A 13,681-nucleotide genomic window follows, 5' to 3' on the forward strand; every position below is an offset into this window, starting at 1 on the left:
ATCGGCCACTACTTTGGCCATGGTGAGAGGTCAATGCCTCAAATCTGGTATTCTAGGCACAGTATTGACACTGTGGATGTCGAAGTATTGAAATCCCTAACGATTTCCGAGACGGAATGTCCCATGCGTCTAGCTCTTAACTACCATACCGCGTTCAGAGTCTGTTAACTCCCGTCGGGCGACCATAATCATGTCGGAAACCTTCTCACACGAATCACCTGAGTACAAATGACAGCTCCGTCAATGCACTGCCCTCTTATACCTTGTGTACGCGATACTACCACCGTATGTATATGTGCATGTCGCTCTCCGAAGAATTTGTCACCTCAGTGCAAGGCCAAGACTATAGGCTAAGTGTTGGAAGAAGTTACTGTATAATTCCTTAGCTCGCCTTGGACAGTTTCCGCCGAGCACCTACCGGTAAAAGTAGCCATCCTGCTCCACTCGTGCGCAGGAAGAGACCGTGAGTAACCCACGTTGCTTCACTCCAGGAAACGACGACTGTCTTCTCAGTTCTCTCCGGACGTGAGCCGCAGTTCCCGCTCGATACTTACCGCTGCTGTCGCCGCTGCGTGCCGCTCTTTATCTGGTAAGTCGGTCCCTTCAAGTACAGGATTCACGTCATCGTTTTTCTTCCTTATTATCAATTAGTTACTCGTTCTGAATGTTTATGAGAACAATATTATGGTGGAGAATATCAGATCACATGCAACCGCTGGAAACATCGGTGACGGTGGATGTCTGAATGAGACTTAGAAACGTGTTCAGATAACATTATGATTGGGAGGGAGATTCCCTCCCCCCCCCCCCCCCCCTTCCAATTACCTGCCCTACTCAAACACAAAAAATAAACTGCTACTCGCGAAAACAAGGAAATTCGGGGGGCGAGTTTTGGTTGGTACAAATTTTCATGAAGCGCGCTATATTAATTACAGTGCGGATTAAAAATTTCTGACAGACTTTCAACGGTAGTATTTCATGCTATTGTATCTTCATTGATTTTCGTCCCCATCAGTCTATTCATTTTACCGAATCGTAATAAACTGTCAAGTGAGTATTTTTAAAGTGCAGGTGCCTGAAATGGTCGACTGCGCATTGCAGTTATTTGTTTATGTTGCTGGAGATGAGTATGGAATGAAAAGGAAGAACAGAAGGCATTATTCTCTGCATCTCTCAAACAGTACTAGAGCGCCGGCCGATCTAAACCTCTCCCTCTGACGCATTGATTACTATTAGCAGTGGCCGGCCGTAGTGGCCGAGCGATTCTAGGCGCTTCAGTCTGGAACCGCTCGACCTCTACAGTCGCAGATTCGAATCCTGCCTCAGGCATGAACGTGTGTGATGTCCTTAGGTTAGTTAGGTTTATGTAGTTCTAAGTTCTAGGGGACTGATGACCTCAGATGTTAAGTATCATAGTGTTCAGAGCCATTTGAAACATTTGAACTATCAACGGTGTGACATGCCTTCACATGAACGCCATGAGACACGGCGGAGAGAAATAGCTGTAAATCCAGAAGTTTGATAACAGTTTGGTGAGCAAGAACTTTGGAACAAGTACGTTCGAAATATGATTGAAATTACGTAACTGACAGTAGTCTGAAATACTAATTGTAGAATGGGAATGGCATGTGAACGTTTTATTAATCTCGTCGCTTATGCGCTTGGCCCTGTACTGTCTTTTCTGACTGCGAGAATGTAAATTTAATTTAGCTGCGAGAATATAAATTGTCAATAACCAAACCAAAACTGCATGAATTTACGTAACACAAAACTGAATCTGATGCAACATTATTGGTTTGAAATTGGTCCTAGTAATAAAGCAAAACTTGATCAATTTGAAAATAATGGTCCCTACGCTTAATGACTTCTATCCGTGAAATAATAAAATTTCTTACCTTTATCTGCGCAATGTAATACTCTTCGCGCTGCTCTTTGTTAGTACTTCAAATTTTACAGTTAGCAAACAGCTATTGTGCAAGGCCAATGCTTAGCATACATTTTAATTAAATCGAATATGACTGAGACAATAACTTCTTGAGAAAAACAGTTAATAAAAAATGACGTGGACCTGGGAACTGGTATTGACTTGATTTGGCACTAAGTTTAAAACTTTTATTTTGACTCTGAAAATTAATAATGTTCACAATTAACACATTCGATTAACCGGTTATACATTAAAAATTGGCTTTACAAAATCATAGGATGTGAGTGCTATACATTGTCTCAATCATCACTTATGAGTACGCGCATTGCGTTAGTAACAAAACAACTTTCTTTACCTTAATATTTTCGAACTTCTGTTGAGATTTCTCTTACAGTTAGCAGGTATCACAGTTTCTTGGAAATAAAAAAGACTATTACTACCCGTAGCTGTGCGGCTGGTCCCGGCGGAGGTTCGAGTCCTCCCTCGGGCATGGGTGTGTGTGTTTGTCCCTAGGATAATTTAGGTTAAGTAGTGTGTAAGCTTAGGGACTGATGACCTTACCAGTTAAGTCCCATAAGATTTCACGCACATTTGAACATTTTTGAACTTCCCGTAGCGAGTAAGTATATGTCCAGCACACATCGGACACGACACGCCTTTACACTTGAGATAACACATTACTCATAACACCTTGAATCAGCGATCGCTGTTGAGCAGTGACGCCACTACACAGTCGATACTACATTGACCGTCTTTGGTTTAATATAATATTTTCTTCAAAAGTCGAATTAATTTGCCTCGTGTACCTTTCAACTTTATAGCGTTACCTTTCCCTTTGTCAGCTTTCCTTCACCACTAGGATTCGAAAGGGTGCCTGTGTATTGAATACTAACGCGTGCACCAAAGAACGTGACTAGGTAGGCGATTGGAAGATGAGGGATGGAATTAAACGTGACTACGATATTGATGCCAGGAGAGACGGAGCATTAGTGTAGCTCATTAGGATAGCGGAAGAAATCGGTCGCAGACTTGTACAAAGATCCATCTCGATATTCGCTAACATTGATTTATAGATACAAATGTAAATCACTATGACCTGATTGCTATTGGTACCCAGTTTCTTACGAATGTGTGACCTGTTTCTCGACCACCAACTACTAAAACGCAATTTTGACTCGGGGACACCACGCATTTTGCACTTCGTGGTCTTGTGGCGTCATTAACGTCTTTGTGTTGTTACTAGATTTTTTTGTCTGTTTCTACTGATTACTATCATCTCAGTTTCTACGGTTCATAAAAGCTAAATCTTAGGAAGTCTTTCGTGGAAGTAGACTTGTAGGAAGTGAGGCATGAACGATAAGCAATTCAGACAAAAATAGAACAGATGATATTGAAATGCAGTGTTGGAGACAGAATGCTGACATTTGGAAGGGAAGATCTGGCAATCTGTGAAGGGATACTGCACTGAATTAAGGAGAAAAGCACTTTATAGCACAGCCTGGCTCAAAGAACGCATCGATTAGTTGGACACATCCTGAGACACCAGGGACTGGTCAGCTTTGTAACAGAGGGAAGTGTGGGGGTAATAATTTTAAAGGGAGACCAAGGAAAGAAGCTGTTGAGAGATGAAGAGGCTTTACCAGGTTAGACTAGAGTGGACAAGGGCGTCAAACCGGCTTTCGAACTGAAGACTAGACAATAACATGAAGTCATTGGCGCTAATACACTTTCACTGTATCTGTATCTTTTGACTAGTTTCGCCTCATTTTTCTACTTTTTTATGAATACTGCATTTTTCTTTTATGTGTCACACTCATACAAATATGGAAACCGACTTCAAATAATCGCAGTACAAGCCTGCTAGAACGACATAAAAAAAATCCATTTCTTCAAGACAACTGTAGAAAAAGTAGATGTAATGAACGTCCTGATAATTAATTTTAACGGAGTACTACTTCTAAAAGTAGGTAAGATGTAATCAAATGTGTTATTAATAAAGGAAATAAATTCTTGATATGGTTCTGAGATCGTTACGAATTTCATGAATAATGTTATCTAGGTCGCTTGATGATTTTTTTTACATTGTTTTGTGCTACGTTTTTCGGCTACTACCAGCATCGGATGCTAACTTACAGTCTTGGAGACAACGCTCAGTGTCAGCGCACAGCATATTATATGCTTTAGGAGGGCATGTCACAGCTGCTCCGGCATAGGACCTGCTATACACTGACACAAAAGTTTGGTTCTGAAGTTCTAAATTTGGATGATTCCGTGATAGCCATATCCAAAGCATGTTACTTGAAATATGTAATAAACTCATAAAGCTATATAATCTGCATTATTCGTAAAGTAATAAAATGTACCAATATCGTCTCTAACGAGAATTTCTCCTGTCTGTCGAACTTGCAATCATTTTTCGGAAGTGAGTCATTTTGACCATCTGTTCTGGACCAATTTTACTCTGGCCACCTCGTATTTTCAGATGTAGTCTATTATATTGAGCCACACTCTAACCAACTTTAGACTATACAGGTGAAGACAACATATTTTATGCCAGTGGAAGGTTTGGGTGACAGCGGATGGTCGATGGTATTTCATTATGGCAGCACCGTTTCGGAAATGCCTACTATGAATTGACTGCGATTACTGGTGACTCCTGCTAATAATATGTTGCCACTCCTCGACTCATCACTTCCTGAACAGTCCAGAATAGTTCAATGAAATGGAGTATGGTAAAACAGTAATCCGGGCCACAGCAACAACTTTTTAGGACTCCATTATTTAAAAATACCTCGAAATACGCATGGCCGAAAATCTGATGAACCGTGACAGAGGCTTACAGTTAGATAATGCGTGGAACGCTATCATTTCCACAACTTACTAAAATCGAAGACGACAGAGTTCGCCGATAACTGCGACGAGCACAGAACGCCAAAATGTAAGAAATGCAAGGCCTATGTTACGATGCGGAAAGAGAGCGACGGCAGCGCTCCTCGTGGAGTGACAATGAATTTTGAATACGAGAAAATATGGGGCAAAAATCCCTACTTTTAATTCGAAATACGAGATTTAGATGATAATGTTTTTCATTTACTACCCTCAAAGTACACGCCTGGAAACCGATAGGTTCAAATGGTTCAGATGGCTCTGGGCACTATGGGACTTAACATCTGAGGTCATCAGTCCCCTAGACTTAAAACTACTTAATCCTAACTAACCTAAGGACATCACACACATCCATGACCGAGGCAGGATTCGAACCTGCGACCATAGCAACAGCGCGGTTCCGGCCTGGAGCGCCTAAAACCGCTCGGCCACAACGGCCGGCAAACTGATAGGACTGTGGCCTTCCAATGTAATATATTCGTGAAATCTCAATGTAAAACTAAGATTAACTTCTCGTAGCTGGAGTTCACAGTCACGAAAAATTTTGGAAATGATGTCGTGCTTGTATTTTGACTTTAACATTATTTATTTGTAAAACCAAAAATTGGCATGTCGATCAGGTGGCCATTATCATGCGTAAATACAGCAAACGCACCTTAGCGAATGCAAAACCTAAATATCACCTGGCATGACATGACACGGTAGCTGTTTTCATCGTGGTGGATTCCTGATTACGACATCTTGTGTGGAACGCACTCTCTGAATTGCGATGTGAATATGTTGCTTGTATTCTAATTTATGTTTGTTTGCATCCATAATATTTGTTGAAGTAAATAATTCCATATGTGATTTCGCTTCACATAAAACAGACGTTCGTTTCGTCGCATAGAGTTCTGTGGATATTTGTGTGTGAACTGCTCGATATGAATGCGTTGTATGTATATTGTTCGTATTCTACCATATTTTAGTTTTCATCCGTTTTTTGTACTTTCTGGTGTTAAATGGAGAACTCCATTTTAGCACCTTTTGACAGAATTGGTATTCAGCTTTATTACATCTTGTCACAGAATCACGAGGCTACGTGCTTCTACTTTGAATGGTGTTGCTGCTTGCAACTGGTATGCTGTACTTTTAGTGGCTAAGGCATTCGTCCTCGCAAATGTAAAAAATACAACAGTAGTCACGCAGATGTGTTCACACAGTGTGTAACAATACCACGGACCACCCTGAATGGCAATCGACGCTAGCTATACACCTCTGCGAGGAATTTTTGAGATGTGACCGTGAGATAACCTAATGGAAACAGAGCAGTCAAACTGGGAGTCGTTTCCGGAACCCTCCAGCAGAGTATAAACAATAGTGGGTCAGGAACAGACGTTCTTCCAGCACAAAATCAAGTTTTAACATTACGTATTAAAACAGGTCGCCAGCCTAATTAGGGATTCCTGGGTCAAGCAAAATGATGAAACCTATGGCAGAGCTAAGGGTAATCTGACCTTCCTTGACACACACACACACTAAACACCTTCCTTATATCTGTTCACACTACAACACAGTAACCTAATCTTGCAGATATCTGTGCTAAAAACTAGTACGTCAGATAAGCAAATGGCCAAAGAGACAGTAAACATTAACATATGACTCTCAACAACACGTACCTTAAATGAATTAGGTGCAACTGTTTATAAAACCAAATACCGACACACACGAAACTAGTAGCAATACTGAACTGGGAAAAACTTGAAACGATTCTGAATTTAAATCAGGTGGTCTACTAATGATCATAATCTATAACTTCATTGCCTAATAACACAGGGTCTCTATGCTTGTGCATTAGCCAACTAGCATTAGAATAGATAACACAGTAAACAGTTCTTTCTTAAACTCGGTTTGAATCAACTAAACAGAATGACAATCTAACTACACTGACTCTGAAGGAATCTTTGCATTGCTTCGTTAAATAACTAGGCTGGTCCATGAGGACCCTTAAACTTTCGTGGTTTGAAGAACCACACTCATTAACAAAACTACTCCAGTATGTATGAGAAAAAGTAAGTGTTCTTATCATTAATTATTAGTTTTGTAAAGTGGAACAAACTATAACTCTTTAAATATCAAATGCGCTTTCATAAGCAGTCTTTGGACCTACTCAGAATTATAATTGGCTGTGCAAATGACAACACAACTCTAAATTCAAATTCAGCCAATTTCTCACAATAAATTAGGACACTCGGAATTAAATTCACTGCCGCGCGGCCTAAGGCGCTGCAGTTATAGACTGTGCGGCTGGTCCCAGCGGAGGTTCGAGTCCTCCCTTGGGCATGGGTGTGTGTGTTTGTCCTTAGGATAATTTAGGTTAAGTAGTGTGTAAGCTTAGGGACTGATGACCTTAGCAGTTAAGTCCCATAAGATTTCACAGACATTTGAACATTAAATTCACTAGGGTAGGAATCCTGTCCACGTTTGTGATTTGGGGTAGTCACGGAAGTAAGATAGAGTTTTTAGTAACACCACGATTATTATTAAAGTCAAGCAAGTTTCACAAATACCTGGTCCACTTACAGAGTACCAAATACAAAACAATTCTGTGGAAGGCTGGTTGCACTGGTGGCGCAATTTTCGGGGCTGTTAACCTGGCGGCGATGCAGTCATGGCAGAATTGTTGGCCTCGCCCTATTACTGATCTTCTTGGCGTCGAAATAATGTATTTGTTGGGCCAAAAACCATGCCATGATAATGATATCACCAAATTCAGCATCTGCAGCCCTTAAATATAACCCCTAAGCTCTTCTGGTCTCAAAACACCAGGAATATGAGACACTATGATCCTCTGCTGCTGGCGAGGTGTTAACCACGGCACTGCTAAGCCCTGACTCCCTACTCGCCACAAAGAACGAGTTACCATTTGCGCGCCAACCACACCTTTTCCACTCCGGCAGGCTACTTCCGTAGCTGCGGGCCTTCCCCACATCTTTTACATTTAACACTACGTTCCCTAATTATGAACCAAGTCATTTATAGTATATTCCATAACAATCATTTCAGTAGTTATTTAAATTCACAAGCGTAATTTAAACAACTTCGGTCAAAAATTCACATAACTGAAACATGTGTACATAGTCAAAGAATTTCCATGACAGATACAACAATATACATAAACAATACTACAAAATGACACAGAAATATCGATACAGATTCAAAATAGGTCAAAAATAGGTGTTACAACTGCTCGACAGTTCTACGAAAAATCACTGTCAGAAAACAAGTTCGTTTCAAATCAGGGTAACCAGACACATAGACGGGGCACCAGGCGGTGGCCCGACCTGGCAATAATCCACTACTGTAGCGAATCACACCAAAACTCTTCCATGAAAAATGCTCGAAAACAGACAGGATAAACACAAACGATGAGACAATGACGGAAACACAGAAAGTTGGGAAACGCAGGAACAGTACCACGCACTTAGCCTGTACAATCAAGAGGCCGTCAAGAGCGGTACAATAAGATTAGATCGAGTCGCCTTCGTGAGTCTTCGATGTCTCACGTGATGATGACAGGCAGCTGCTCGGTCTGTAATTATTCTCCTTTTATGTGACAGTACATCCTTCAAAGGTTAAATGTCTGAACATTAAATTTCTGACAAAGGGGGGTGGGGAGGGGGGGCGCAGGAAAATGTTTGCTATTGAATGCAAGGGCATGACGTAAGTTTATCTGTAGTGCCATAACAAAACTTTTCTCATTGGAACGTTGAGATTATCACAGGCAGACGTCATAGTTGAAAAACGGTAAACACTGTGATACCAGACCGTGTAGTTCTTACAGTTAACTCAGCGTTCCTTTAAAATAACAATTATGTTCGTAGTTTGTTAAAATTATAAACTGGAGGCTGGAACAATATACGCTGTAAATCGGAAATAATAGCGCGCTTATGCAGCGCGATCGTTGCGTCAACAGATCGACTACCGTCTGATCATTTAATAGGCTGGAAAATAGATAAAATATTTTTGATTAGTAGAGTATGGTACAAAATACACCTTTTCTAAATAAAATATAAAGCATTTTAAGCATCTTATTCTTACTTCACCATGAAATTACGCTAACAAAAGACACGGTGTTCGGAAATACCCGTTACAACATTCTAGTATTTGTAGAGGGGAGCGAGTACGTAATACGAGGGCTATTCGAAAAGTAAGTTCCGATCGGTGACGAAATGGAAACCACAGTAAAAATCCGAAGAAGTTTTACACAGATGTGTTTGGTAGCATCTCTAGAATGCCCATCGATTGCAGCCCGTCGCTCTTTCCAATTCTGAAGGCACAGTGAGCACATAAACATGCCCAGAAAATAATGTCTCCCGCCAAGTATGAGGGCCTGGTGAGAGATTTCGCCTGATGTCCTGCAGCCCACATTACATAACTGTCATGCGTTTCTATCTTCATGACAATCAAAAATGGCTCTGAGCACTATGCGACTTAACTTCTGAGGTCATCAGTCGCCTAGAACTTAGAACTAATTAAACCTAACTAACCTAAGGACATCACACACATCCATGCCCGAGGCAGGATTCGAACCTGCGACCGTAGCGGTCGCTCGGTTCCAGACTGAAGCGCCCAGAACCGCACGGCCACTCCGGCCGGCGTTCATGACAATCCTCGGCCACACTCTGCAGGGGCAATATACATCCTCCTGCAGCGTTTTCGATGGGATGTGTTTGATCATCCACAATACAGCCCATAATCTGGTCTTACCGAGTTTCAACTCTGCTCAAATGAACCGCTAGCTATGAGGATCGCGTTTTGGCACAGACAACGAGCTGTAGACGAGCGCAGAGGATTGCCGGAAAACACAGGCGGCTGCCTTCTGTGACGAGGGTATTCGAAAGTTAGTAGAACGCTCCGACAGATGCCTAAGTCGGAGTGGCGGCTACGTAGGAACGCAGCTTTTAAGTGTAGCTAACTATTGCAAATATAACATTTTTGATTTATCGCAGTGGTTTCCATTTCCCGACCGATCTCAACTTACTTTCCGAATAGCCCTCTTATTTTGGATACGAACCCATGCCCAGAAACGAACGATTTCCATGCTACAGCTGTTTGAGAACATTTTCAACAGGGTAGTCGTGGTGGGGTGTGCTCACGTTGGGTCGGCCGTTGTCATTTGACATGTATCCTACCTCTTTGACGTGGTTCGAACCTCACTCACGTGTCTGTGAGTATTAGAGCAATATTTTTGAGTGCACGATTGCAGAACACACTGATATAATCCTTCTGAATGGCAAAACTGACGGTAATGGAAGAGCACCTCGTCATCTTCATCAAGATCGCTCTCCACAACGTCCGACTCCATCCCATACACTTTTCGCCACAGATACGCAACGGCTTCGAGAAAGGTAAACTTCACCGTCAGCGAGTATGACTGTTGTATTCCAAGAATATGCCGCACACCCGAATTGGAAGAGGCCACGCTGCACCACGTTGAAAAGAACCAGTCAACAAGTACACGAGCAATTTCTTTGGCTATTAACTAGTGGAACTGTAAGACAAGTGACGTACTGGGTCACGCTAATCAATTACTTGTAAAGGTGGTCGTGCTGCCAACATGCTTGAACACTGGAATGGTACCTTTCGGACATGTATTCCAATTCAAAATATTATCTTCTAACCCCCCCTCCCCTCTACAAGGCCGAACACACTGTATACAGGATGCTGTAAGAGAAAGAGGAACAAGAGTGAGTTGTAAATCGTCCTCACATTTTTTTAAAACATTAGAAAACTTGCTGCAGTACAATTAAGTCTTTGACGTTGAGTCATAAATGTTTGCTACAAATCGATGTATTGTGATGGGTTGTTGACGACGAGCGCCTCAAGCCCTAATTTCTTGAACATTCAGTTCACGCGGGAAAATTTCAAAATTCAAAGGCAAACACTTGTTGGCCAGAAATCAAGTCAGTATGTCCAGTTAATTATACGCCCGTTCTGCACATTCTTGTACTAATACTGGGCTATAGGCTACAGCCCTAAAACCAGTATATGAGAAAATCTTGACTGATCCATTGACTGTTTTGAACTCTTAAAGCAAATGTTGCTGTTTCAAATGTAACAAGTGTGAATCACTTCCAAAGTAAATTGTATTTCGACGTAGACGAGTACCCAGACACTTTCGTACATATTACGTGACAGATTTCTCTGAAACGAATAACAGTCGAATAAAAAAAACGTTTTTTAAAGATAGCTTTACAAGTGCATTCCGCACAATGGACCATGTGCAAGTCATGAACAAGCATATAAAACGAGGTAACGAGCATGAATTTCTGTTTCTCCGTGTATTAATGTATTTGAGAAAGCTTTTGACTGAACTTCAACGAAATCTGTACAGACGTCACTTGAAAAAAGAAGCTATCAATTAATTAACGGTAAAATGAATATGTTAGTACTACAGCTTCCGTTACATTTTATCAGAATAATAGAATTTCCAGATTCGTCACTTCGCCATAAATTTCGCATCCAAGTTCGTCCTGCTTGTTTCTTTATATCGTCAGTCCAACTTCCATTAGGACACCCAACTATTTCATTTTCTTTACGCTCACTACCACTCCTGTTTTCTCTCATCTCCATTTGTTATGCTCAACATGTTTTTTTTCCTTTAATCGTTTGGAAAATCTCAATTTTTGAAATGTTATATTTCTGAAGGAGGTAGGGGTAAAATACAGGGAGCGAAAGGCTATTTGCAATTTGTACAGAAACCAGATGGCAGTTATAAGAGTCGAGGGACATGAAAGGGAACCAGTAGTTGGGAAGGGAGTGAGACAGGGTTGTAGCATCTCCCCGATGTTATTCAGTCTGTATATTGAGCGCCCGCAGCTCGTGGTCGTGCGGTAGTGTTCTCGCTTCCCACGCCCGGGTTCCCGGGTTCGATTCCCGCCGGGGTCAGGGATTTTCTCTGCCTCGTGATGGCTGGGTGTTGTGTGATGTCCTTAGGTTAGTTAGGTTTAAGTAGTTCTAAGTTCTAGCGGACTGATGACCATAGATGTAAAGTCCCATAGTGCTCAGAGCCATTTGAACATTTTTTTTTTTTTTGTATATTGAGCAAGCAGTAAAGGAAACAAAAGAAAAATTCGGAGTAGGTATTGAAATCCATGAAGAAGAAATAAAAACTTTGAGGTTCGCCGATGACATTGTAATTCTGTCAGAGACAGCAAAGGACTTGGAAGAGCAGTTGAACGGAATGGACAGTGTCTTGAAAGGAGGATATAAGATGAACATCAACAAAAGAAAATGAGGATAATGGAATGTAGTCGAATTAAGTCGGGTGTTGCTGAGGGAATTAGATTAAGAAATGAGACACTTAAAGTAGTAAAGGAGTTTTGCTATTTGCGGAGCAAAATAAATGATGATGGTAGAAGTAGAGAGGATATAAAACGTAGACTGGCAATGGCAAGGAAAGCATTTCTGAAGCAGAGAAATTTGTTAACATCGAGTACAGATTTAAGTGCCAGGAAGTCGTTTCTGAAAGTATTTGTATGGAGTGTAGCCGTGTATAGAAGTGAAACGTGGACGATAAATAGTTGGGACAAGAAGAGAATAGAAGCTTTCGAAATGTGGTGCTATAGAAGAATGTTGAAGATAAGATGGGTAGATCACATAACTAATGAGGAGGTATTGAATAGGATTGGGGAGAAGAGGAGTTTGTGGCACAACTTGACTAGAAGAAGGAATCGGTTGGTATGACATGTTCTGAGGCATCAAGGGATCACCAATTTAGTATTGGAAGCCAGCGTGCAGGGTAAAAATCGTAGAGGGAGACCAAGAGATGAATACACTAAGCAGATTCAGAAGGATGTAGGCTGCAGTACGTACTGGGAGATGAACCAGCTTGCACAGGATAGAGTAGCATGGAGAGCTGCATCAAACCAGTCTCAGGACTGAAGACAACAACAACAACAACAACATATTTCACGCAGATAAAAGTTGGTATGGTATTAATTGCTGGCAGACCCCGTCTGGGGTTGTTCGGCCGCCCGTTGCAACTCTTTCTGTTGACGCCACTCTGGGGTCTGCGTGTCGATGAAGATGAGATGAAATTATTAGGACACCGAAACACCCAGTCTCCGACAGAAGAAAATCTCCTTCCCAGACGGGAATCGAACGTGAGACGCCTCCATCTAGAGGGATCGACATTAACCTCGTCATTTTGCCTGGGCGAACGTCGCATGACAACCGTTTAAGTTCATAGTTGAATGTTTCACTCAGTTGTTTTATTACAGAGGGCAAGCAGCCCTCTGACAGAACACGTTGAGCTACCGTGCCCACCAACCGTGAGACCACGAGCTCTACACAGTACTGTCAGCATACACTCGTTAATAGACTCTCCTTTTAAGGCACAATGGGAATTTACTTCTGAATATAGCATTCAGTTTCCCGAATTAACACCAAGCTAATTGTCCGCCCCAGTAGCTGAGTGGTCAGCGTGACGGCTTGCCGTCCTCTGGGCCCGGGTTCGATTCCCGGCTGGGTCGGAGATTTTCTCCGCTCAGGGACTGGGTGTTGTGTTGTGTTCATCATCATTTCATCCCCATCCGGCGTGCAGGTCGCCCAATGTGGCGCCGACTGTAATAAGACCTGCGATATGGCGGCCGGACCTGCCCCGCGAGGGGCCTCCCGGCCAATGACGCCAAACGCTCATTTCCATTTACCAAGCTAATTTTAGCCTACTGTTTAATTCTTTAACCGCCCATCCGATTGTTGTTCTCCGTTCTCCTAAGTGAACAAACATATCTACTTTTTCTATAACTTCATCATGCAGGTATCCTGCCTCCTGGAATTTAGCAAAAATTCTCGAATAAAGTCTGACAATATTATCGGCCCTCTTCC

The 13,681-nt window shown here is 41.9% G+C and overlaps 1 protein-coding gene across 1 annotated transcript in view; it reads left to right on the top strand.

The window, feature by feature from the left end:
* The first annotated feature begins 498 nt into the window (after positions 1 to 498).
* LOC124545883 overlaps positions 499 to 13,681 on the top strand; it is a 284,098-nt gene continuing 270,915 nt past the window's right edge. The window contains exon 1 of the mRNA XM_047124844.1: positions 499 to 589. The gene's annotated coding sequence lies outside the window, so the exon portion shown is untranslated. The remainder of the gene's footprint in view (positions 590 to 13,681) is intronic.

Source organism: Schistocerca americana, chromosome 8 (genome assembly GCF_021461395.2).
Source record: "Schistocerca americana isolate TAMUIC-IGC-003095 chromosome 8, iqSchAmer2.1, whole genome shotgun sequence".
NCBI classification, from domain to species: domain Eukaryota; kingdom Metazoa; phylum Arthropoda; class Insecta; order Orthoptera; family Acrididae; genus Schistocerca; species Schistocerca americana.